The sequence below is a fragment of the Pelecanus crispus genome, chromosome 9 (genome assembly GCF_030463565.1).
Source record: "Pelecanus crispus isolate bPelCri1 chromosome 9, bPelCri1.pri, whole genome shotgun sequence".
NCBI classification, from domain to species: domain Eukaryota; kingdom Metazoa; phylum Chordata; class Aves; order Pelecaniformes; family Pelecanidae; genus Pelecanus; species Pelecanus crispus.
The window spans coordinates 28,152,859-28,171,882 of NC_134651.1; the positions used below are offsets into that span (position 1 = coordinate 28,152,859).

General features: G+C 71.1%; 16 non-coding genes across 16 annotated transcripts; all 16 read left to right on the forward strand.

Moving 5' to 3' along the window:
- Nucleotides 1–221: 221 nt before the first annotated feature.
- LOC142594431 (5S ribosomal RNA) lies at nucleotides 222–340 on the forward strand. Its single transcript, XR_012831425.1, has one exon. It is a non-coding gene; the product is annotated as a 5S ribosomal RNA (ribosomal RNA).
- Nucleotides 341–1,631: 1,291 nt separating this feature from the next.
- Nucleotides 1,632–1,750, forward strand: LOC142594352 (5S ribosomal RNA). The gene has a single exon (XR_012831346.1). It is a non-coding gene; the product is annotated as a 5S ribosomal RNA (ribosomal RNA).
- Nucleotides 1,751–2,797: 1,047 nt separating this feature from the next.
- LOC142594363 (5S ribosomal RNA) lies at nucleotides 2,798–2,916 on the forward strand. Its single transcript, XR_012831357.1, has one exon. It is a non-coding gene; the product is annotated as a 5S ribosomal RNA (ribosomal RNA).
- A 1,048-nt stretch (nucleotides 2,917–3,964) lies between these two features.
- Nucleotides 3,965–4,083, forward strand: LOC142594374 (5S ribosomal RNA). Its single transcript, XR_012831368.1, has one exon. It is a non-coding gene; the product is annotated as a 5S ribosomal RNA (ribosomal RNA).
- Nucleotides 4,084–5,132: 1,049 nt separating this feature from the next.
- On the forward strand, nucleotides 5,133–5,251 carry LOC142594385 (5S ribosomal RNA). The gene has a single exon (XR_012831379.1). It is a non-coding gene; the product is annotated as a 5S ribosomal RNA (ribosomal RNA).
- Nucleotides 5,252–6,297: 1,046 nt separating this feature from the next.
- Nucleotides 6,298–6,416, forward strand: LOC142594392 (5S ribosomal RNA). The gene has a single exon (XR_012831386.1). It is a non-coding gene; the product is annotated as a 5S ribosomal RNA (ribosomal RNA).
- Nucleotides 6,417–7,463: 1,047 nt separating this feature from the next.
- On the forward strand, nucleotides 7,464–7,582 carry LOC142594393 (5S ribosomal RNA). The gene has a single exon (XR_012831387.1). It is a non-coding gene; the product is annotated as a 5S ribosomal RNA (ribosomal RNA).
- Nucleotides 7,583–8,629: 1,047 nt separating this feature from the next.
- On the forward strand, nucleotides 8,630–8,748 carry LOC142594394 (5S ribosomal RNA). Its single transcript, XR_012831388.1, has one exon. It is a non-coding gene; the product is annotated as a 5S ribosomal RNA (ribosomal RNA).
- A 1,047-nt stretch (nucleotides 8,749–9,795) lies between these two features.
- On the forward strand, nucleotides 9,796–9,914 carry LOC142594395 (5S ribosomal RNA). The gene has a single exon (XR_012831389.1). It is a non-coding gene; the product is annotated as a 5S ribosomal RNA (ribosomal RNA).
- Nucleotides 9,915–11,206: 1,292 nt separating this feature from the next.
- On the forward strand, nucleotides 11,207–11,325 carry LOC142594396 (5S ribosomal RNA). Its single transcript, XR_012831390.1, has one exon. It is a non-coding gene; the product is annotated as a 5S ribosomal RNA (ribosomal RNA).
- A 1,047-nt stretch (nucleotides 11,326–12,372) lies between these two features.
- Nucleotides 12,373–12,491, forward strand: LOC142594397 (5S ribosomal RNA). Its single transcript, XR_012831391.1, has one exon. It is a non-coding gene; the product is annotated as a 5S ribosomal RNA (ribosomal RNA).
- Nucleotides 12,492–13,540: 1,049 nt separating this feature from the next.
- Nucleotides 13,541–13,659, forward strand: LOC142594399 (5S ribosomal RNA). The gene has a single exon (XR_012831393.1). It is a non-coding gene; the product is annotated as a 5S ribosomal RNA (ribosomal RNA).
- A 1,047-nt stretch (nucleotides 13,660–14,706) lies between these two features.
- On the forward strand, nucleotides 14,707–14,825 carry LOC142594358 (5S ribosomal RNA). Its single transcript, XR_012831352.1, has one exon. It is a non-coding gene; the product is annotated as a 5S ribosomal RNA (ribosomal RNA).
- Nucleotides 14,826–15,872: 1,047 nt separating this feature from the next.
- On the forward strand, nucleotides 15,873–15,991 carry LOC142594400 (5S ribosomal RNA). The gene has a single exon (XR_012831394.1). It is a non-coding gene; the product is annotated as a 5S ribosomal RNA (ribosomal RNA).
- A 1,047-nt stretch (nucleotides 15,992–17,038) lies between these two features.
- On the forward strand, nucleotides 17,039–17,157 carry LOC142594401 (5S ribosomal RNA). The gene has a single exon (XR_012831395.1). It is a non-coding gene; the product is annotated as a 5S ribosomal RNA (ribosomal RNA).
- Nucleotides 17,158–18,204: 1,047 nt separating this feature from the next.
- Nucleotides 18,205–18,323, forward strand: LOC142594402 (5S ribosomal RNA). The gene has a single exon (XR_012831396.1). It is a non-coding gene; the product is annotated as a 5S ribosomal RNA (ribosomal RNA).
- Nucleotides 18,324–19,024: the final 701 nt, after the last annotated feature.

Below are 19,024 nucleotides of genomic sequence, written 5' to 3' on the forward strand. Positions count from 1 at the left end.
CGGGGCGCGAGCGCGTTGTCGTTTTGAGGAGCGGTGCGCGCAGGGTGTGTGTGGGGGCGTTGTTGGTGAGGTGGTGGTGTTTTTGTGTGTGTGTGTTGTGTGTGTGGTGTGGTGTGCGCGCGGGGGTGTGTCGTGGTCGTTGGGGTGGGTGGGCGTGTGTGTAGCGCGGGGCGTGAGCGCGTGGAGGGTCCCGCGAGAGGGCCCTTGGCGGGGCAGGGGGTGCCTACGGCCATACCACCCTGAGAACGCCCGATCTCGTCTGATCTCGGAAGCTAAGCAGGGTCGGGCCCGGTTAGTACTTGGATGGGAGACCGCCTGGGAATACCGGGTGCTGTAGGCTTTTGCTGCGGGGCGCGGTCGCCGTGGGTCAGGGGGTTGGGGGGAGCGTGCGCGCGGGGTGGGCGTTGCCGTGGGTCAGGGCGCCAGCGTGTTGGCGTTTCCAGGAGCGGGCCGTCCAGGGTGGGGGGTGTTGGTGTCGGGCAGGCGGAGGGGTGGGCTTTAGCTGCCGTCCGGGGTGCGCGGGGGCGGCCCCGTTGTTGTTGGTGGCCTGGTGCGGAGGGGCGGGCGCGTGCGGTGGTCGCTGTGGGCCATCGCGTTGGTGGCAGAGTGCGTGCGGGACGGTGGTCGCGTCGCGGCTCGGGTCGGCGTTGCCGTGGGTCAGGGCGCCAGCGTGTTGGCGTTTCCAGGAGCGGGCCGTCCAGGGTGGGGGGTGTTGGTGTCGGGCAGGCGGAGGGGTGGGCTTTAGCTGCCGTCCGGGGTGCGCGGGGGCGGCCCCGTTGTTGTTGGTGGCCTGGTGCGGAGGGGCGGGCGCGTGCGGTGGTCGCCGTGGGCCATCGCGTTGGTGGCAGAGTGCGTGCGGGACGGTGGTGGCGTCGCGGCTCGGGTCGGCGTTGCCGTGGGTCAGGACGCCAGCGTGTTGGCGTTTCCAGGAGCGGGCCGTCCAGGGTGGGGGGTGGTGTCGGCGGTGGTGGGCACGTGGGGGTGCAGGCTTTTGCTGCTGTCCGGGGTGCGCGGGGTAGTCCCCGGTTGTTGTTGGTGGCCTGGTGCGGAGGGGCGGGCGCGTGCGGCGGTCGCCGTGGGTCATGCGTTGGGGGCAGCGTGCGTGCGTGACGGTGGTGGCGTCGCGTGTCGGGTCGGCGTTGCCGTGGAGCGGGGCGCGAGCGCGTTGTCGTTTCGAGGAGCGGGCCGTGCAGGGTGGGGGGTGGTGGTGGTGGTGCTGGGCAGGCGGGGGTGTAGGCTTTAGCTGGTGTTTGGGGTGCGCGGGGTGGGCCCCGGTTGTTGTTGGTGGCCTGGTGCGGAGGGTCGGGCGCGTGTGAGCGCTTGCGGTGGTCGGCGTGGGCCATTGCGTTGTTGGGAGGGTGCGTGCGTGACGGTGGTCGCGTGGCGTGTCGGGTCGTCGTTGCCGTGGGTCGGGGCGCGAGCGCGTTGTCGTTTTGAGGAGCGGTGCGCGCAGGGTGTGTGTGGGGGCGTTGTTGGTGAGGTGGTGGTGTTTTTGTGTGTGTGTGTTGTGTGTGTGGTGTGGTGTGCGCGCGGGGGTGTGTCGTGGTCGTTGGGGTGGGTGGGCGTGTGTGTAGCGCGGGGCGTGAGCGCGTGGAGGGTCCCGCGAGAGGGCCCTTGGCGGGGCAGGGGGTGCCTACGGCCATACCACCCTGAGAACGCCCGATCTCGTCTGATCTCGGAAGCTAAGCAGGGTCGGGCCCGGTTAGTACTTGGATGGGAGACCGCCTGGGAATACCGGGTGCTGTAGGCTTTTGCTGCGGGGCGCGGTCGCCGTGGGTCAGGGGGTTGGGGGGAGCGTGCGCGCGGGTGGGCGTTGCCGTGGGGCAGGGCGCCAGCGTGTTGGCGTTTCCAGGAGGGGGCCGTCCAGGGTGGGGGGTGTTGGTGTCGGGCAGGCGGAGGGGTGGGCTTTAGCTGCCGTCCGGGGTGCGCGGGGGCGGCCCCGTTGTTGTTGGTGGCCTGGTGCGGAGGGGCGGGCGCGTGCGGTGGTCGCCGTGGGCCATCGCGTTGGTGGCAGAGTGCGTGCGGGACGGTGGTGGCGTCGCGGCTCGGGTCGGCGTTGCCGTGGGTCAGGACGCCAGCGTGTTGGCGTTTCCAGGAGCGGGCCGTCCAGGGTGGGGGGTGGTGTCGGCGGTGGTGGGCACGTGGGGGTGCAGGCTTTTGCTGCTGTCCGGGGTGCGCGGGGTAGTCCCCGGTTGTTGTTGGTGGCCTGGTGCGGAGGGGCGGGCGCGTGCGGCGGTCGCCGTGGGTCATGCGTTGGGGGCAGCGTGCGTGCGTGACGGTGGTGGCGTCGCGTGTCGGGTCGGCGTTGCCGTGGAGCGGGGCGTGAGCCCGTTGTCGTTTCGAGGAGCGGGCCGTGCAGGGTGCGGGGTGGTGGTGGTGGTTCTGGGCAGGCGGGGGTGTAGGCTTTAGCTGGTGTTTGTGGTGCGCGGGGTGGGCCCCGGTTGTTGTTGGTGGCCTGGTGCGGAGGGTCGGGCGCGTGTGAGCGCTTGCGGTGGTCGGCGTGGGCCATTGCGTTGTTGGGAGGGTGCGTGCGTGACGGTGGTCGCGTGGCGTGTCGGGTCGTCGTTGCCGTGGGTCGGGGCGCGAGCGCGTTGTCGTTTTGAGGAGCGGTGCGCGCAGGGTGTGTGTGGGGGCGTTGTTGGTGAGGTGGTGGTGTTTTTGTGTGTGTGTGTTGTGTGTGTGGTGTGGTGTGCGCGCGGGGGTGTGTCGTGGTCGTTGGGGTGGGTGGGCGTGTGTGTAGCGCGGGGCGTGAGCGCGTGGAGGGTCCCGCGAGAGGGCCCTTGGCGGGGCAGGGGGTGCCTACGGCCATACCACCCTGAGAACGCCCGATCTCGTCTGATCTCGGAAGCTAAGCAGGGTCGGGCCCGGTTAGTACTTGGATGGGAGACCGCCTGGGAATACCGGGTGCTGTAGGCTTTTGCTGCGGGGCGCGGTCGCCGTGGGTCAGGGGGTTGGGGGGAGCGTGCGCGCGGGTGGGCGTTGCCGTGGGTCAGGGCGCCAGCGTGTTGGCGTTTCCAGGAGCGGGCCGTCCAGGGTGGGGGGTGTTGGTGTCGGGCAGGCGGAGGGGTGGGCTTTAGCTGCCGTCCGGGGTGCGCGGGGGCGGCCCCGTTGTTGTTGGTGGCCTGGTGCGGAGGGGCGGGCGCGTGCGGTGGTCGCCGTGGGCCATCGCGTTGGTGGCAGAGTGCGTGCGGGACGGTGGTCGCGTCGCGGCTCGGGTCGGCGTTGCCGTGGGTCAGGACGCCAGCGTGTTGGCGTTTCCAGGAGCGGGCCGTCCAGGGTGGGGGGTGGTGTCGGCGGTGGTGGGCACGTGGGGGTGCAGGCTTTTGCTGCTGTCCGGGGTGCGCGGGGTAGTCCCCGGTTGTTGTTGGTGGCCTGGTGCGGAGGGGCGGGCGCGTGCGGCGGTCGCCGTGGGTCATGCGTTGGGGGCAGCGTGCGTGCGTGACGGTGGTGGCGTCGCGTGTCGGGTCGGCGTTGCCGTGGAGCGGGGCGCGAGCGCGTTGTCATTTCGAGGAGCGGGCCGTGCAGGGTGGGGGGGGGGTGGTGGTGGTGCTGGGCAGGCGGGGGTGTAGGCTTTAGCTGGTGTTTGTGGTGCGCGGGGTGGGCCCCGGTTGTTGTTGGTGGCCTGGTGCGGAGGGTCGGGCGCGTGTGAGCGCTTGCGGTGGTCGGCGTGGGCCATTGCGTTGTTGGGAGGGTGCGTGCGTGACGGTGGTCGCGTGGCGTGTCGGGTCGTCGTTGCCGTGGGTCGGGGCGCGAGCGCGTTGTCGTTTTGAGGAGCGGTGCGCGCAGGGTGTGTGTGGGGGCGTTGTTGGTGAGGTGGTGGTGTTTTTGTGTGTGTGTGTTGTGTGTGTGGTGTGGTGTGCGCGCGGGGGTGTGTCGTGGTCGTTGGGGTGGGTGGGCGTGTGTGTAGCGCGGGGCGTGAGCGCGTGGAGGGTCCCGCGAGAGGGCCCTTGGCGGGGCAGGGGGTGCCTACGGCCATACCACCCTGAGAACGCCCGATCTCGTCTGATCTCGGAAGCTAAGCAGGGTCGGGCCCGGTTAGTACTTGGATGGGAGACCGCCTGGGAATACCGGGTGCTGTAGGCTTTTGCTGCGGGGCGCGGTCGCCGTGGGTCAGGGGGTTGGGGGGAGCGTGCGCGCGGTGTGGGCGTTGCCGTGGGTCAGGGCGCCAGCGTGTTGGCGTTTCCAGGAGCGGGCCGTCCAGGGTGGGGGGTGTTGGTGTCGGGCAGGCGGAGGGGTGGGCTTTAGCTGCCGTCCGGGGTGCGCGGGGGGCGGCCCCGTTGTTGTTGGTGGCCTGGTGCGGAGGGGCGGGCGCGTGCGGTGGTCGCCGTGGGCCATCGCGTTGGTGGCAGAGTGCGTGCGGGACGGTGGTGGCGTCGCGGCTCGGGTCGGCGTTGCCGTGGGTCAGGACGCCAGCGTGTTGGCGTTTCCAGGAGCGGGCCGTCCAGGGTGGGGGGTGGTGTCGGCGGTGGTGGGCACGTGGGGGTGCAGGCTTTTGCTGCTGTCCGGGGTGCGCGGGGTAGTCCCCGGTTGTTGTTGGTGGCCTGGTGCGGAGGGGCGGGCGCGTGCGGCGGTCGCCGTGGGTCATGCGTTGGGGGCAGCGTGCGTGCGTGACGGTGGTGGCGTCGCGTGTCGGGTCGGCGTTGCCGTGGAGCGGGGCGCGAGCGCGTTGTCGTTTCGAGGAGCGGGCCGTGCAGGGTGGGGGGTGGTGGTGGTGGTTCTGGGCAGGTGGGGGTGTAGGCTTTAGCTGGTGTTTGTGGTGCGCGGGGTGGGCCCCGGTTGTTGTTGGTGGCCTGGTGCGGAGGGTCGGGCGCGTGTGAGCGCTTGCGGTGGTCGGCGTGGGCCATTGCGTTGTTGGGAGGGTGCGTGCGTGACGGTGGTCGCGTGGCGTGTCGGGTCGTCGTTGCCGTGGGTCGGGGCGCGAGCGGGTTGTCGTTTTGAGGAGCGGTGCGCGCAGGGTGTGTGTGGGGGCGTTGTTGGTGAGGTGGTGGTGTTTTTGTGTGTGTGTGTTGTGTGTGTGGTGTGGTGTGCGCGCGGGGGTGTGTCGTGGTCGTTGGGGTGGGTGGGCGTGTGTGTAGCGCGGGGCGTGAGCGCGTGGAGGGTCCCGCGAGAGGGCCCTTGGCGGGGCAGGGGGTGCCTACGGCCATACCACCCTGAGAACGCCCGATCTCGTCTGATCTCGGAAGCTAAGCAGGGTCGGGCCCGGTTAGTACTTGGATGGGAGACCGCCTGGGAATACCGGGTGCTGTAGGCTTTTGCTGCGGGGCGCGGTCGCCGTGGGTCAGGGGGTTGGGGGGAGCGTGCGCGCGGGTGGGCGTTGCCGTGGGTCAGGGCGCCAGCGTGTTGGCGTTTGCAGGAGCGGGCCGTCCAGGGTGGGGGGTGTTGGTGTCGGGCAGGCGGAGGGGTGGGCTTTAGCTGCCGTCCGGGGTGCGCGGGGGCGGCCCCGTTGTTGTTGGTGGCCTGGTGCGGAGGGGCGGGCGCGTGCGGTGGTCGCCGTGGGCCATCGCGTTGGTGGCAGAGTGCGTGCGGGACGGTGGTCGCGTCGCGGCTCGGGTCGGCGTTGCCGTGGGTCAGGACGCCAGCGTGTTGGCGTTTCCAGGAGCGGGCCGTCCAGGGTGGGGGGTGGTGTCGGCGGTGGTGGGCACGTGGGGGTGCAGGCTTTTGCTGCTGTCCGGGGTGCGCGGGGTAGTCCCCGGTTGTTGTTGGTGGCCTGGTGCGGAGGGGCGGGCGCGTGCGGCGGTCGCCGTGGGTCATGCGTTGGGGGCAGCGTGCGTGCGTGACGGTGGTGGCGTCGCGTGTCGGGTCGGCGTTGCCGTGGAGCGGGGCGCGAGCGCGTTGTCGTTTCGAGGAGCGGGCCGTGCAGGGTGGGGGGTGGTGGTGGTGGTGCTGGGCAGGCGGGGGTGTAGGCTTTAGCTGGTGTTTGTGGTGCGCGGGGTGGGCCCCGGTTGTTGTTGGTGGCCTGGTGCGGAGGGTCGGGCGCGTGTGAGCGCTTGCGGTGGTCGGCGTGGGCCATTGCGTTGTTGGGAGGGTGCGTGCGTGACGGTGGTCGCGTGGCGTGTCGGGTCGTCGTTGCCGTGGGTCGGGGCGCGAGCGCGTTGTCGTTTTGAGGAGCGGTGCGCGCAGGGTGTGTGTGGGGGCGTTGTTGGTGAGGTGGTGGTGTTTTTGTGTGTGTGTGTGTGTGTGTGGTGTGGTGTGCGCGCGGGGGTGTGTCGTGGTCGTTGGGGTGGGTGGGCGTGTGTGTAGCGCGGGGCGTGAGCGCGTGGAGGGTCCCGCGAGAGGGCCCTTGGCGGGGCAGGGGGTGCCTACGGCCATACCACCCTGAGAACGCCCGATCTCGTCTGATCTCGGAAGCTAAGCAGGGTCGGGCCCGGTTAGTACTTGGATGGGAGACCGCCTGGGAATACCGGGTGCTGTAGGCTTTTGCTGCGGGGCGCGGTCGCCGTGGGTCAGGGGGTTGGGGGGAGCGTGCGCGCGGGTGGGCGTTGCCGTGGGTCAGGGCGCCAGCGTGTTGGCGTTTCCAGGAGCGGGCCGTCCAGGGTGGGGGGTGTTGGTGTCGGGCAGGCGGAGGGGTGGGCTTTAGCTGCCGTCCGGGGTGCGCGGGGGCGGCCCCGTTGTTGTTGGTGGCCTGGTGCGGAGGGGCGGGCGCGTGCGGTGGTCGCCGTGGGCCATCGCGTTGGTGGCAGAGTGCGTGCGGGACGGTGGTGGCGTCGCGGCTCGGGTCGGCGTTGCCGTGGGTCAGGACGCCAGCGTGTTGGCGTTTCCAGGAGCGGGCCGTCCAGGGTGGGGGGTGGTGTCGGCGGTGGTGGGCACGTGGGGGTGCAGGCTTTTGCTGCTGTCCGGGGTGCGCGGGGTAGTCCCCGGTTGTTGTTGGTGGCCTGGTGCGGAGGGGCGGGCGCGTGCGGCGGTCGCCGTGGGTCATGCGTTGGGGGCAGCGTGCGTGCGTGACGGTGGTGGCGTCGCGTGTCGGGTCGGCGTTGCCGTGGAGCGGGGCGCGAGCGCGTTGTCGTTTCGAGGAGCGGGCCGTGCAGGGTGGGGGGTGGTGGTGGTGGTTCTGGGCAGGCGGGGGTGTAGGCTTTAGCTGGTGTTTGTGGTGCGCGGGGTGGGCCCCGGTTGTTGTTGGTGGCCTGGTGCGGAGGGTCGGGCGCGTGTGAGCGCTTGCGGTGGTCGGCGTGGGCCATTGCGTTGTTGGGAGGGTGCGTGCGTGACGGTGGTCGCGTGGCGTGTCGGGTCGTCGTTGCCGTGGGTCGGGGCGCGAGCGCGTTGTCGTTTTGAGGAGCGGTGCGCGCAGGGTGTGTGTGGGGGCGTTGTTGGTGAGGTGGTGGTGTTTTTGTGTGTGTGTGTTGTGTGTGTGGTGTGGTGTGCGCGCGGGGGTGTGTCGTGGTCGTTGGGGTGGGTGGGCGTGTGTGTAGCGCGGGGCGTGAGCGCGTGGAGGGTCCCGCGAGAGGGCCCTTGGCGGGGCAGGGGGTGCCTACGGCCATACCACCCTGAGAACGCCCGATCTCGTCTGATCTCGGAAGCTAAGCAGGGTCGGGCCCGGTTAGTACTTGGATGGGAGACCGCCTGGGAATACCGGGTGCTGTAGGCTTTTGCTGCGGGGCGCGGTCGCCGTGGGTCAGGGGGTTGGGGGGAGCGTGCGCGCGGGTGGGCGTTGCCGTGGGGCAGGGCGCCAGCGTGTTGGCGTTTCCAGGAGGGGGCCGTCCAGGGTGGGGGGTGTTGGTGTCGGGCAGGCGGAGGGGTGGGCTTTAGCTGCCGTCCGGGGTGCGCGGGGGCGGCCCCGTTGTTGTTGGTGGCCTGGTGCGGAGGGGCGGGCGCGTGCGGTGGTCGCCGTGGGCCATCGCGTTGGTGGCAGAGTGCGTGCGGGATGGTGGTCGCGTCGCGGCTCGGGTCGGCGTTGCCGTGGGTCAGGACGCCAGCGTGTTGGCGTTTCCAGGAGCGGGCCGTCCAGGGTGGGGGGTGGTGTCGGCGGTGGTGGGCACGTGGGGGTGCAGGCTTTTGCTGCTGTCCGGGGTGCGCGGGGTAGTCCCCGGTTGTTGTTGGTGGCCTGGTGCGGAGGGGCGGGCGCGTGCGGCGGTCGCCGTGGGTCATGCGTTGGGGGCAGCGTGCGTGCGTGACGGTGGTGGCGTCGCGTGTCGGGTCGGCGTTGCCGTGGAGCGGGGCGCGAGCGCGTTGTCGTTTCGAGGAGCGGGCCGTGCAGGGTGGGGGGTGGTGGTGGTGGTTCTGGGCAGGCGGGGGTGTAGGCTTTAGCTGGTGTTTGGGGTGCGCGGGGTGGGCCCCGGTTGTTGTTGGTGGCCTGGTGCGGAGGGTCGGGCGCGTGTGAGCGCTTGCGGTGGTCGGCGTGGGCCATTGCGTTGTTGGGAGGGTGCGTGCGTGACGGTGGTCGCGTGGCGTGTCGGGTCGTCGTTGCCGTGGGTCGGGGCGCGAGCGCGTTGTCGTTTTGAGGAGCGGTGCGCGCAGGGTGTGTGTGGGGGCGTTGTTGGTGAGGTGGTGGTGTTTTTGTGTGTGTGTGTTGTGTGTGTGGTGTGGTGTGCGCGCGGGGGTGTGTCGTGGTCGTTGGGGTGGGTGGGCGTGTGTGTAGCGCGGGGCGTGAGCGCGTGGAGGGTCCCGCGAGAGGGCCCTTGGCGGGGCAGGGGGTGCCTACGGCCATACCACCCTGAGAACGCCCGATCTCGTCTGATCTCGGAAGCTAAGCAGGGTCGGGCCCGGTTAGTACTTGGATGGGAGACCGCCTGGGAATACCGGGTGCTGTAGGCTTTTGCTGCGGGGCGCGGTCGCCGTGGGTCAGGGGGTTGGGGGGAGCGTGCGCGCGGGTGGGCGTTGCCGTGGGGCAGGGCGCCAGCGTGTTGGCGTTTCCAGGAGGGGGCCGTCCAGGGTGGGGGGTGTTGGTGTCGGGCAGGCGGAGGGGTGGGCTTTAGCTGCCGTCCGGGGTGCGCGGGGGCGGCCCCGTTGTTGTTGGTGGCCTGGTGCGGAGGGGCGGGCGCGTGCGGTGGTCGCCGTGGGCCATCGCGTTGGTGGCAGAGTGCGTGCGGGACGGTGGTGGCGTCGCGGCTCGGGTCGGCGTTGCCGTGGGTCAGGACGCCAGCGTGTTGGCGTTTCCAGGAGCGGGCCGTCCAGGGTGGGGGGTGGTGTCGGCGGTGGTGGGCACGTGGGGGTGCAGGCTTTTGCTGCTGTCCGGGGTGCGCGGGGTAGTCCCCGGTTGTTGTTGGTGGCCTGGTGCGGAGGGGCGGGCGCGTGCGGCGGTCGCCGTGGGTCATGCGTTGGGGGCAGCGTGCGTGCGTGACGGTGGTGGCGTCGCGTGTCGGGTCGGCGTTGCCGTGGAGCGGGGCGTGAGCCCGTTGTCGTTTCGAGGAGCGGGCCGTGCAGGGTGCGGGGTGGTGGTGGTGGTTCTGGGCAGGCGGGGGTGTAGGCTTTAGCTGGTGTTTGTGGTGCGCGGGGTGGGCCCCGGTTGTTGTTGGTGGCCTGGTGCGGAGGGTCGGGCGCGTGTGAGCGCTTGCGGTGGTCGGCGTGGGCCATTGCGTTGTTGGGAGGGTGCGTGCGTGACGGTGGTCGCGTGGCGTGTCGGGTCGTCGTTGCCGTGGGTCGGGGCGCGAGCGCGTTGTCGTTTTGAGGAGCGGTGCGCGCAGGGTGTGTGTGGGGGCGTTGTTGGTGAGGTGGTGGTGTTTTTGTGTGTGTGTGTTGTGTGTGTGGTGTGGTGTGCGCGCGGGGGTGTGTCGTGGTCGTTGGGGTGGGTGGGCGTGTGTGTAGCGCGGGGCGTGAGCGCGTGGAGGGTCCCGCGAGAGGGCCCTTGGCGGGGCAGGGGGTGCCTACGGCCATACCACCCTGAGAACGCCCGATCTCGTCTGATCTCGGAAGCTAAGCAGGGTCGGGCCCGGTTAGTACTTGGATGGGAGACCGCCTGGGAATACCGGGTGCTGTAGGCTTTTGCTGCGGGGCGCGGTCGCCGTGGGTCAGGGGGTTGGGGGGAGCGTGCGCGCGGGTGGGCGTTGCCGTGGGTCAGGGCGCCAGCGTGTTGGCGTTTCCAGGAGCGGGCCGTCCAGGGTGGGGGGTGTTGGTGTCGGGCAGGCGGAGGGGTGGGCTTTAGCTGCCGTCCGGGGTGCGCGGGGGCGGCCCCGTTGTTGTTGGTGGCCTGGTGTGGAGGGGCGGGGCGCGTGCGGTGGTCGCTGTGGGCCATCGCGTTGGTGGCAGAGTGCGTGCGGGACGGTGGTCGCGTCGCGGCTCGGGTCGGCGTTGCCGTGGGTCAGGGCGCCAGCGTGTTGGCGTTTCCAGGAGCGGGCCGTCCAGGGTGGGGGGTGTTGGTGTCGGGCAGGCGGAGGGGTGGGCTTTAGCTGCCGTCCGGGGTGCGCGGGGTAGTCCCCGGTTGTTGTTGGTGGCCTGGTGCGGAGGGGCGGGCGCGTGCGGTGGTCGCCGTGGGCCATCGCGTTGGTGGCAGAGTGCGTGCGGGACGGTGGTGGCGTCGCGGCTCGGGTCGGCGTTGCCGTGGGTCAGGACGCCAGCGTGTTGGCGTTTCCAGGAGCGGGCCGTCCAGGGTGGGGGGTGGTGTCGGCGGTGGTGGGCACGTGGGGGTGCAGGCTTTTGCTGCTGTCCGGGGTGCGCGGGGTAGTCCCCGGTTGTTGTTGGTGGCCTGGTGCGGAGGGGCGGGCGCGTGCGGCGGTCGCCGTGGGTCATGCGTTGGGGGCAGCGTGCGTGCGTGACGGTGGTGGCGTCGCGTGTCGGGTCGGCGTTGCCGTGGAGCGGGGCGCGAGCGCGTTGTCGTTTCGAGGAGCGGGCCGTGCAGGGTGGGGGGTGGTGGTGGTGGTTCTGGGCAGGCGGGGGTGTAGGCTTTAGCTGGTGTTTGTGGTGCGCGGGGTGGGCCCCGGTTGTTGTTGGTGGCCTGGTGCGGAGGGTCGGGCGCGTGTGAGCGCTTGCGGTGGTCGGCGTGGGCCATTGCGTTGTTGGGAGGGTGCGTGCGTGACGGTGGTCGCGTGGCGTGTCGGGTCGTCGTTGCCGTGGGTCGGGGCGCGAGCGCGTTGTCGTTTTGAGGAGCGGTGCGCGCAGGGTGTGTGTGGGGGCGTTGTTGGTGAGGTGGTGGTGTTTTTGTGTGTGTGTGTTGTGTGTGTGGTGTGGTGTGCGCGCGGGGGTGTGTCGTGGTCGTTGGGGTGGGTGGGCGTGTGTGTAGCGCGGGGCGTGAGCGCGTGGAGGGTCCCGCGAGAGGGCCCTTGGCGGGGCAGGGGGTGCCTACGGCCATACCACCCTGAGAACGCCCGATCTCGTCTGATCTCGGAAGCTAAGCAGGGTCGGGCCCGGTTAGTACTTGGATGGGAGACCGCCTGGGAATACCGGGTGCTGTAGGCTTTTGCTGCGGGGCGCGGTCGCCGTGGGTCAGGGGGTTGGGGGGAGCGTGCGCGCGGGTGGGCGTTGCCGTGGGGCAGGGCGCCAGCGTGTTGGCGTTTCCAGGAGGGGGCCGTCCAGGGTGGGGGGTGTTGGTGTCGGGCAGGCGGAGGGGTGGGCTTTAGCTGCCGTCCGGGGTGCGCGGGGGCGGCCCCGTTGTTGTTGGTGGCCTGGTGCGGAGGGGCGGGCGCGTGCGGTGGTCGCCGTGGGCCATCGCGTTGGTGGCAGAGTGCGTGCGGGACGGTGGTCGCGTCGCGGCTCGGGTCGGCGTTGCCGTGGGTCAGGACGCCAGCGTGTTGGCGTTTCCAGGAGCGGGCCGTCCAGGGTGGGGGGTGGTGTCGGCGGTGGTGGGCACGTGGGGGTGCAGGCTTTTGCTGCTGTCCGGGGTGCGCGGGGTAGTCCCCGGTTGTTGTTGGTGGCCTGGTGCGGAGGGGCGGGCGCGTGCGGCGGTCGCCGTGGGTCATGCGTTGGGGGCAGCGTGCGTGCGTGACGGTGGTGGCGTCGCGTGTCGGGTCGGCGTTGCCGTGGAGCGGGGCGCGAGCGCGTTGTCATTTCGAGGAGCGGGCCGTGCAGGGTGGGGGGTGGTGGTGGTGGTGCTGGGCAGGCGGGGGTGTAGGCTTTAGCTGGTGTTTGTGGTGCGCGGGGTGGGCCCCGGTTGTTGTTGGTGGCCTGGTGCGGAGGGTCGGGCGCGTGTGAGCGCTTGCGGTGGTCGGCGTGGGCCATTGCGTTGTTGGGAGGGTGCGTGCGTGACGGTGGTCGCGTGGCGTGTCGGGTCGTCGTTGCCGTGGGTCGGGGCGCGAGCGCGTTGTCGTTTTGAGGAGCGGTGCGCGCAGGGTGTGTGTGGGGGCGTTGTTGGTGAGGTGGTGGTGTTTTTGTGTGTGTGTGTTGTGTGTGTGGTGTGGTGTGCGCGCGGGGGTGTGTCGTGGTCGTTGGGGTGGGTGGGCGTGTGTGTAGCGCGGGGCGTGAGCGCGTGGAGGGTCCCGCGAGAGGGCCCTTGGCGGGGCAGGGGGTGCCTACGGCCATACCACCCTGAGAACGCCCGATCTCGTCTGATCTCGGAAGCTAAGCAGGGTCGGGCCCGGTTAGTACTTGGATGGGAGACCGCCTGGGAATACCGGGTGCTGTAGGCTTTTGCTGCGGGGCGCGGTCGCCGTGGGTCAGGGGGTTGGGGGGAGCGTGCGCGCGGGTGGGCGTTGCCGTGGGGCAGGGCGCCAGCGTGTTGGCGTTTCCAGGAGGGGGCCGTCCAGGGTGGGGGGTGTTGGTGTCGGGCAGGCGGAGGGGTGGGCTTTAGCTGCCGTCCGGGGTGCGCGGGGGGCGGCCCCGTTGTTGTTGGTGGCCTGGTGCGGAGGGGCGGGCGCGTGCGGTGGTCGCCGTGGGCCATCGCGTTGGTGGCAGAGTGCGTGCGGGACGGTGGTGGCGTCGCGGCTCGGGTCGGCGTTGCCGTGGGTCAGGACGCCAGCGTGTTGGCGTTTCCAGGAGCGGGCCGTCCAGGGTGGGGGGTGGTGTCGGCGGTGGTGGGCACGTGGGGGTGCAGGCTTTTGCTGCTGTCCGGGGTGCGCGGGGTAGTCCCCGGTTGTTGTTGGTGGCCTGGTGCGGAGGGGCGGGCGCGTGCGGCGGTCGCCGTGGGTCATGCGTTGGGGGCAGCGTGCGTGCGTGACGGTGGTGGCGTCGCGTGTCGGGTCGGCGTTGCCGTGGAGCGGGGCGTGAGCCCGTTGTCGTTTCGAGGAGCGGGCCGTGCAGGGTGCGGGGTGGTGGTGGTGGTTCTGGGCAGGCGGGGGTGTAGGCTTTAGCTGGTGTTTGTGGTGCGCGGGGTGGGCCCCGGTTGTTGTTGGTGGCCTGGTGCGGAGGGTCGGGCGCGTGTGAGCGCTTGCGGTGGTCGGCGTGGGCCATTGCGTTGTTGGGAGGGTGCGTGCGTGACGGTGGTCGCGTGGCGTGTCGGGTCGTCGTTGCCGTGGGTCGGGGCGCGAGCGCGTTGTCGTTTTGAGGAGCGGTGCGCGCAGGGTGTGTGTGGGGGCGTTGTTGGTGAGGTGGTGGTGTTTTTGTGTGTGTGTGTTGTGTGTGTGGTGTGGTGTGCGCGCGGGGGGTGTGTCGTGGTCGTTGGGGTGGGTGGGCGTGTGTGTAGCGCGGGGCGTGAGCGCGTGGAGGGTCCCGCGAGAGGGCCCTTGGCGGGGCAGGGGGTGCCTACGGCCATACCACCCTGAGAACGCCCGATCTCGTCTGATCTCGGAAGCTAAGCAGGGTCGGGCCCGGTTAGTACTTGGATGGGAGACCGCCTGGGAATACCGGGTGCTGTAGGCTTTTGCTGCGGGGCGCGGTCGCCGTGGGTCAGGGGGTTGGGGGGAGCGTGCGCGCGGGTGGGCGTTGCCGTGGGTCAGGGCGCCAGCGTGTTGGCGTTTCCAGGAGCGGGCCGTCCAGGGTGGGGGGTGTTGGTGTCGGGCAGGCGGAGGGGTGGGCTTTAGCTGCCGTCCGGGGTGCGCGGGGGCGGCCCCGTTGTTGTTGGTGGCCTGGTGCGGAGGGGCGGGCGCGTGCGGTGGTCGCCGTGGGCCATCGCGTTGGTGGCAGAGTGCGTGCGGGACGGTGGTCGCGTCGCGGCTCGGGTCGGCGTTGCCGTGGGTCAGGACGCCAGCGTGTTGGCGTTTCCAGGAGCGGGCCGTCCAGGGTGGGGGGTGGTGTCGGCGGTGGTGGGCACGTGGGGGTGCAGGCTTTTGCTGCTGTCCGGGGTGCGCGGGGTAGTCCCCGGTTGTTGTTGGTGGCCTGGTGCGGAGGGGCGGGCGCGTGCGGCGGTCGCCGTGGGTCATGCGTTGGGGGCAGCGTGCGTGCGTGACGGTGGTGGCGTCGCGTGTCGGGTCGGCGTTGCCGTGGAGCGGGGCGCGAGCGCGTTGTCATTTCGAGGAGCGGGCCGTGCAGGGTGGGGGGTGGTGGTGGTGGTGCTGGGCAGGCGGGGGTGTAGGCTTTAGCTGGTGTTTGTGGTGCGCGGGGTGGGCCCCGGTTGTTGTTGGTGGCCTGGTGCGGAGGGTCGGGCGCGTGTGAGCGCTTGCGGTGGTCGGCGTGGGCCATTGCGTTGTTGGGAGGGTGCGTGCGTGACGGTGGTCGCGTGGCGTGTCGGGTCGTCGTTGCCGTGGGTCGGGGCGCGAGCGCGTTGTCGTTTTGAGGAGCGGTGCGCGCAGGGTGTGTGTGGGGGCGTTGTTGGTGAGGTGGTGGTGTTTTTGTGTGTGTGTGTTGTGTGTGTGGTGTGGTGTGCGCGCGGGGGTGTGTCGTGGTCGTTGGGGTGGGTGGGCGTGTGTGTAGCGCGGGGCGTGAGCGCGTGGAGGGTCCCGCGAGAGGGCCCTTGGCGGGGCAGGGGGTGCCTACGGCCATACCACCCTGAGAACGCCCGATCTCGTCTGATCTCGGAAGCTAAGCAGGGTCGGGCCCGGTTAGTACTTGGATGGGAGACCGCCCGGGAATACCGGGTGCTGTAGGCTTTTGCTGCGGGGCGCGGTCGCCGTGGGTCAGGGGGTTGGGGGGAGCGTGCGCGCGGGTGGGCGTTGCCGTGGGGCAGGGCGCCAGCGTGTTGGCGTTTCCAGGAGGGGGCCGTCCAGGGTGGGGGGTGTTGGTGTCGGGCAGGCGGAGGGGTGGGCTTTAGCTGCCGTCCGGGGTGCGCGGGGGCGGCCCCGTTGTTGTTGGTGGCCTGGTGCGGAGGGGCGGGCGCGTGCGGTGGTCGCCGTGGGCCATCGCGTTGGTGGCAGAGTGCGTGCGGGACGGTGGTGGCGTCGCGGCTCGGGTCGGCGTTGCCGTGGGTCAGGACGCCAGCGTGTTGGCGTTTCCAGGAGCGGGCCGTCCAGGGTGGGGGGTGGTGTCGGCGGTGGTGGGCACGTGGGGGTGCAGGCTTTTGCTGCTGTCCGGGGTGCGCGGGGTAGTCCCCGGTTGTTGTTGGTGGCCTGGTGCGGAGGGGCGGGCGCGTGCGGCGGTCGCCGTGGGTCATGCGTTGGGGGCAGCGTGCGTGCGTGACGGTGGTGGCGTCGCGTGTCGGGTCGGCGTTGCCGTGGAGCGGGGCGTGAGCCCGTTGTCGTTTCGAGGAGCGGGCCGTGCAGGGTGCGGGGTGGTGGTGGTGGTTCTGGGCAGGCGGGGGTGTAGGCTTTAGCTGGTGTTTGTGGTGCGCGGGGTGGGCCCCGGTTGTTGTTGGTGGCCTGGTGCGGAGGGTCGGGCGCGTGTGAGCGCTTGCGGTGGTCGGCGTGGGCCATTGCGTTGTTGGGAGGGTGCGTGCGTGACGGTGGTCGCGTGGCGTGTCGGGTCGTCGTTGCCGTGGGTCGGGGCGCGAGCGCGTTGTCGTTTTGAGGAGCGGTGCGCGCAGGGTGTGTGTGGGGGCGTTGTTGGTGAGGTGGTGGTGTTTTTGTGTGTGTGTGTTGTGTGTGTGGTGTGGTGTGCGCGCGGGGGTGTGTCGTGGTCGTTGGGGTGGGTGGGCGTGTGTGTAGCGCGGGGCGTGAGCGCGTGGAGGGTCCCGCGAGAGGGCCCTTGGCGGGGCAGGGGGTGCCTACGGCCATACCACCCTGAGAACGCCCGATCTCGTCTGATCTCGGAAGCTAAGCAGGGTCGGGCCCGGTTAGTACTTGGATGGGAGACCGCCTGGGAATACCGGGTGCTGTAGGCTTTTGCTGCGGGGCGCGGTCGCCGTGGGTCAGGGGGTTGGGGGGAGCGTGCGCGCGGGTGGGCGTTGCCGTGGGGCAGGGCGCCAGCGTGTTGGCGTTTCCAGGAGGGGGCCGTCCAGGGTGGGGGGTGTTGGTGTCGGGCAGGCGGAGGGGTGGGCTTTAGCTGCCGTCCGGGGTGCGCGGGGGCGGCCCCGTTGTTGTTGGTGGCCTGGTGCGGAGGGGCGGGCGCGTGCGGTGGTCGCCGTGGGCCATCGCGTTGGTGGCAGAGTGCGTGCGGGACGGTGGTCGCGTCGCGGCTCGGGTCGGCGTTGCCGTGGGTCAGGACGCCAGCGTGTTGGCGTTTCCAGGAGCGGGCCGTCCAGGGTGGGGGGTGGTGTCGGCGGTGGTGGGCACGTGGGGGTGCAGGCTTTTGCTGCTGTCCGGGGTGCGCGGGGTAGTCCCCGGTTGTTGTTGGTGGCCTGGTGCGGAGGGGCGGGCGCGTGCGGCGGTCGCCGTGGGTCATGCGTTGGGGGCAGCGTGCGTGCGTGACGGTGGTGGCGTCGCGTGTCGGGTCGGCGTTGCCGTGGAGCGGGGCGCGAGCGCGTTGTCATTTCGAGGAGCGGGCCGTGCAGGGTGGGGGGTGGTGGTGGTGGTGCTGGGCAGGCGGGGGTGTAGGCTTTAGCTGGTGTTTGTGGTGCGCGGGGTGGGCCCCGGTTGTTGTTGGTGGCCTGGTGCGGAGGGTCGGGCGCGTGTGAGCGCTTGCGGTGGTCGGCGTGGGCCATTGCGTTGTTGGGAGGGTGCGTGCGTGACGGTGGTCGCGTGGCGTGTCGGGTCGTCGTTGCCGTGGGTCGGGGCGCGAGCGCGTTGTCGTTTTGAGGAGCGGTGCGCGCAGGGTGTGTGTGGGGGCGTTGTTGGTGAGGTGGTGGTGTTTTTGTGTGTGTGTGTTGTGTGTGTGGTGTGGTGTGCGCGCGGGGGTGTGTCGTGGTCGTTGGGGTGGGTGGGCGTGTGTGTAGCGCGGGGCGTGAGCGCGTGGAGGGTCCCGCGAGAGGGCCCTTGGCGGGGCAGGGGGTGCCTACGGCCATACCACCCTGAGAACGCCCGATCTCGTCTGATCTCGGAAGCTAAGCAGGGTCGGGCCCGGTTAGTACTTGGATGGGAGACCGCCTGGGAATACCGGGTGCTGTAGGCTTTTGCTGCGGGGCGCGGTCGCCGTGGGTCAGGGGGTTGGGGGGAGCGTGCGCGCGGGTGGGCGTTGCCGTGGGGCAGGGCGCCAGCGTGTTGGCGTTTCCAGGAGGGGGCCGTCCAGGGTGGGGGGTGTTGGTGTCGGGCAGGCGGAGGGGTGGGCTTTAGCTGCCGTCCGGGGTGCGCGGGGGCGGCCCCGTTGTTGTTGGTGGCCTGGTGCGGAGGGGCGGGCGCGTGCGGTGGTCGCCGTGGGCCATCGCGTTGGTGGCAGAGTGCGTGCGGGACGGTGGTGGCGTCGCGGCTCGGGTCGGCGTTGCCGTGGGTCAGGACGCCAGCGTGTTGGCGTTTCCAGGAGCGGGCCGTCCAGGGTGGGGGGTGGTGTCGGCGGTGGTGGGCACGTGGGGGTGCAGGCTTTTGCTGCTGTCCGGGGTGCGCGGGGTAGTCCCCGGTTGTTGTTGGTGGCCTGGTGCGGAGGGGCGGGCGCGTGCGGCGGTCGCCGTGGGTCATGCGTTGGGGGCAGCGTGCGTGCGTGACGGTGGTGGCGTCGCGTGTCGGGTCGGCGTTGCCGTGGAGCGGGGCGTGAGCCCGTTGTCGTTTCGAGGAGCGGGCCGTGCAGGGTGCGGGGTGGTGGTGGTGGTTCTGGGCAGGCGGGGGTGTAGGCTTTAGCTGGTGTTTGTGGTGCGCGGGGTGGGCCCCGGTTGTTGTTGGTGGCCTGGTGCGGAGGGTCGGGCGCGTGTGAGCGCTTGCGGTGGTCGGCGTGGGCCATTGCGTTGTTGGGAGGGTGCGTGCGTGACGGTGGTCGCGTGGCGTGTCGGGTCGTCGTTGCCGTGGGTCGGGGCGCGAGCGCGTTGTCGTTTTGAGGAGCGGTGCGCGCAGGGTGTGTGTGGGGGCGTTGTTGGTGAGGTGGTGGTGTTTTTGTGTGTGTGTGTTGTGTGTGTGGTGTGGTGTGCGCGCGGGGGTGTGTCGTGGTCGTTGGGGTGGGTGGGCGTGTGTGTAGCGCGGGGCGTGAGCGCGTGGAGGGTCCCGCGAGAGGGCCCTTGGCGGGGCAGGGGGTGCCTACGGCCATACCACCCTGAGAACGCCCGATCTCGTCTGATCTCGGAAGCTAAGCAGGGTCGGGCCCGGTTAGTACTTGGATGGGAGACCGCCTGGGAATACCGGGTGCTGTAGGCTTTTGCTGCGGGGCGCGGTCGCCGTGGGTCAGGGGGTTGGGGGGAGCGTGCGCGCGGGTGGGCGTTGCCGTGGGGCAGGGCGCCAGCGTGTTGGCGTTTCCAGGAGGGGGCCGTCCAGGGTGGGGGGTGTTGGTGTCGGGCAGGCGGAGGGGTGGGCTTTAGCTGCCGTCCGGGGTGCGCGGGGGCGGCCCCGTTGTTGTTGGTGGCCTGGTGCGGAGGGGCGGGCGCGTGCGGTGGTCGCCGTGGGCCATCGCGTTGGTGGCAGAGTGCGTGCGGGACGGTGGTCGCGTCGCGGCTCGGGTCGGCGTTGCCGTGGGTCAGGACGCCAGCGTGTTGGCGTTTCCAGGAGCGGGCCGTCCAGGGTGGGGGGTGGTGTCGGCGGTGGTGGGCACGTGGGGGTGCAGGCTTTTGCTGCTGTCCGGGGTGCGCGGGGTAGTCCCCGGTTGTTGTTGGTGGCCTGGTGCGGAGGGGCGGGCGCGTGCGGCGGTCGCCGTGGGTCATGCGTTGGGGGCAGCGTGCGTGCGTGACGGTGGTGGCGTCGCGTGTCGGGTCGGCGTTGCCGTGGAGCGGGGCGCGAGCGCGTTGTCATTTCGAGGAGCGGGCCGTGCAGGGTGGGGGGTGGTGGTGGTGGTGCTGGGCAGGCGGGGGTGTAGGCTTTAGCTGGTGTTTGTGGTGCGCGGGGTGGGCCCCGGTTGTTGTTGG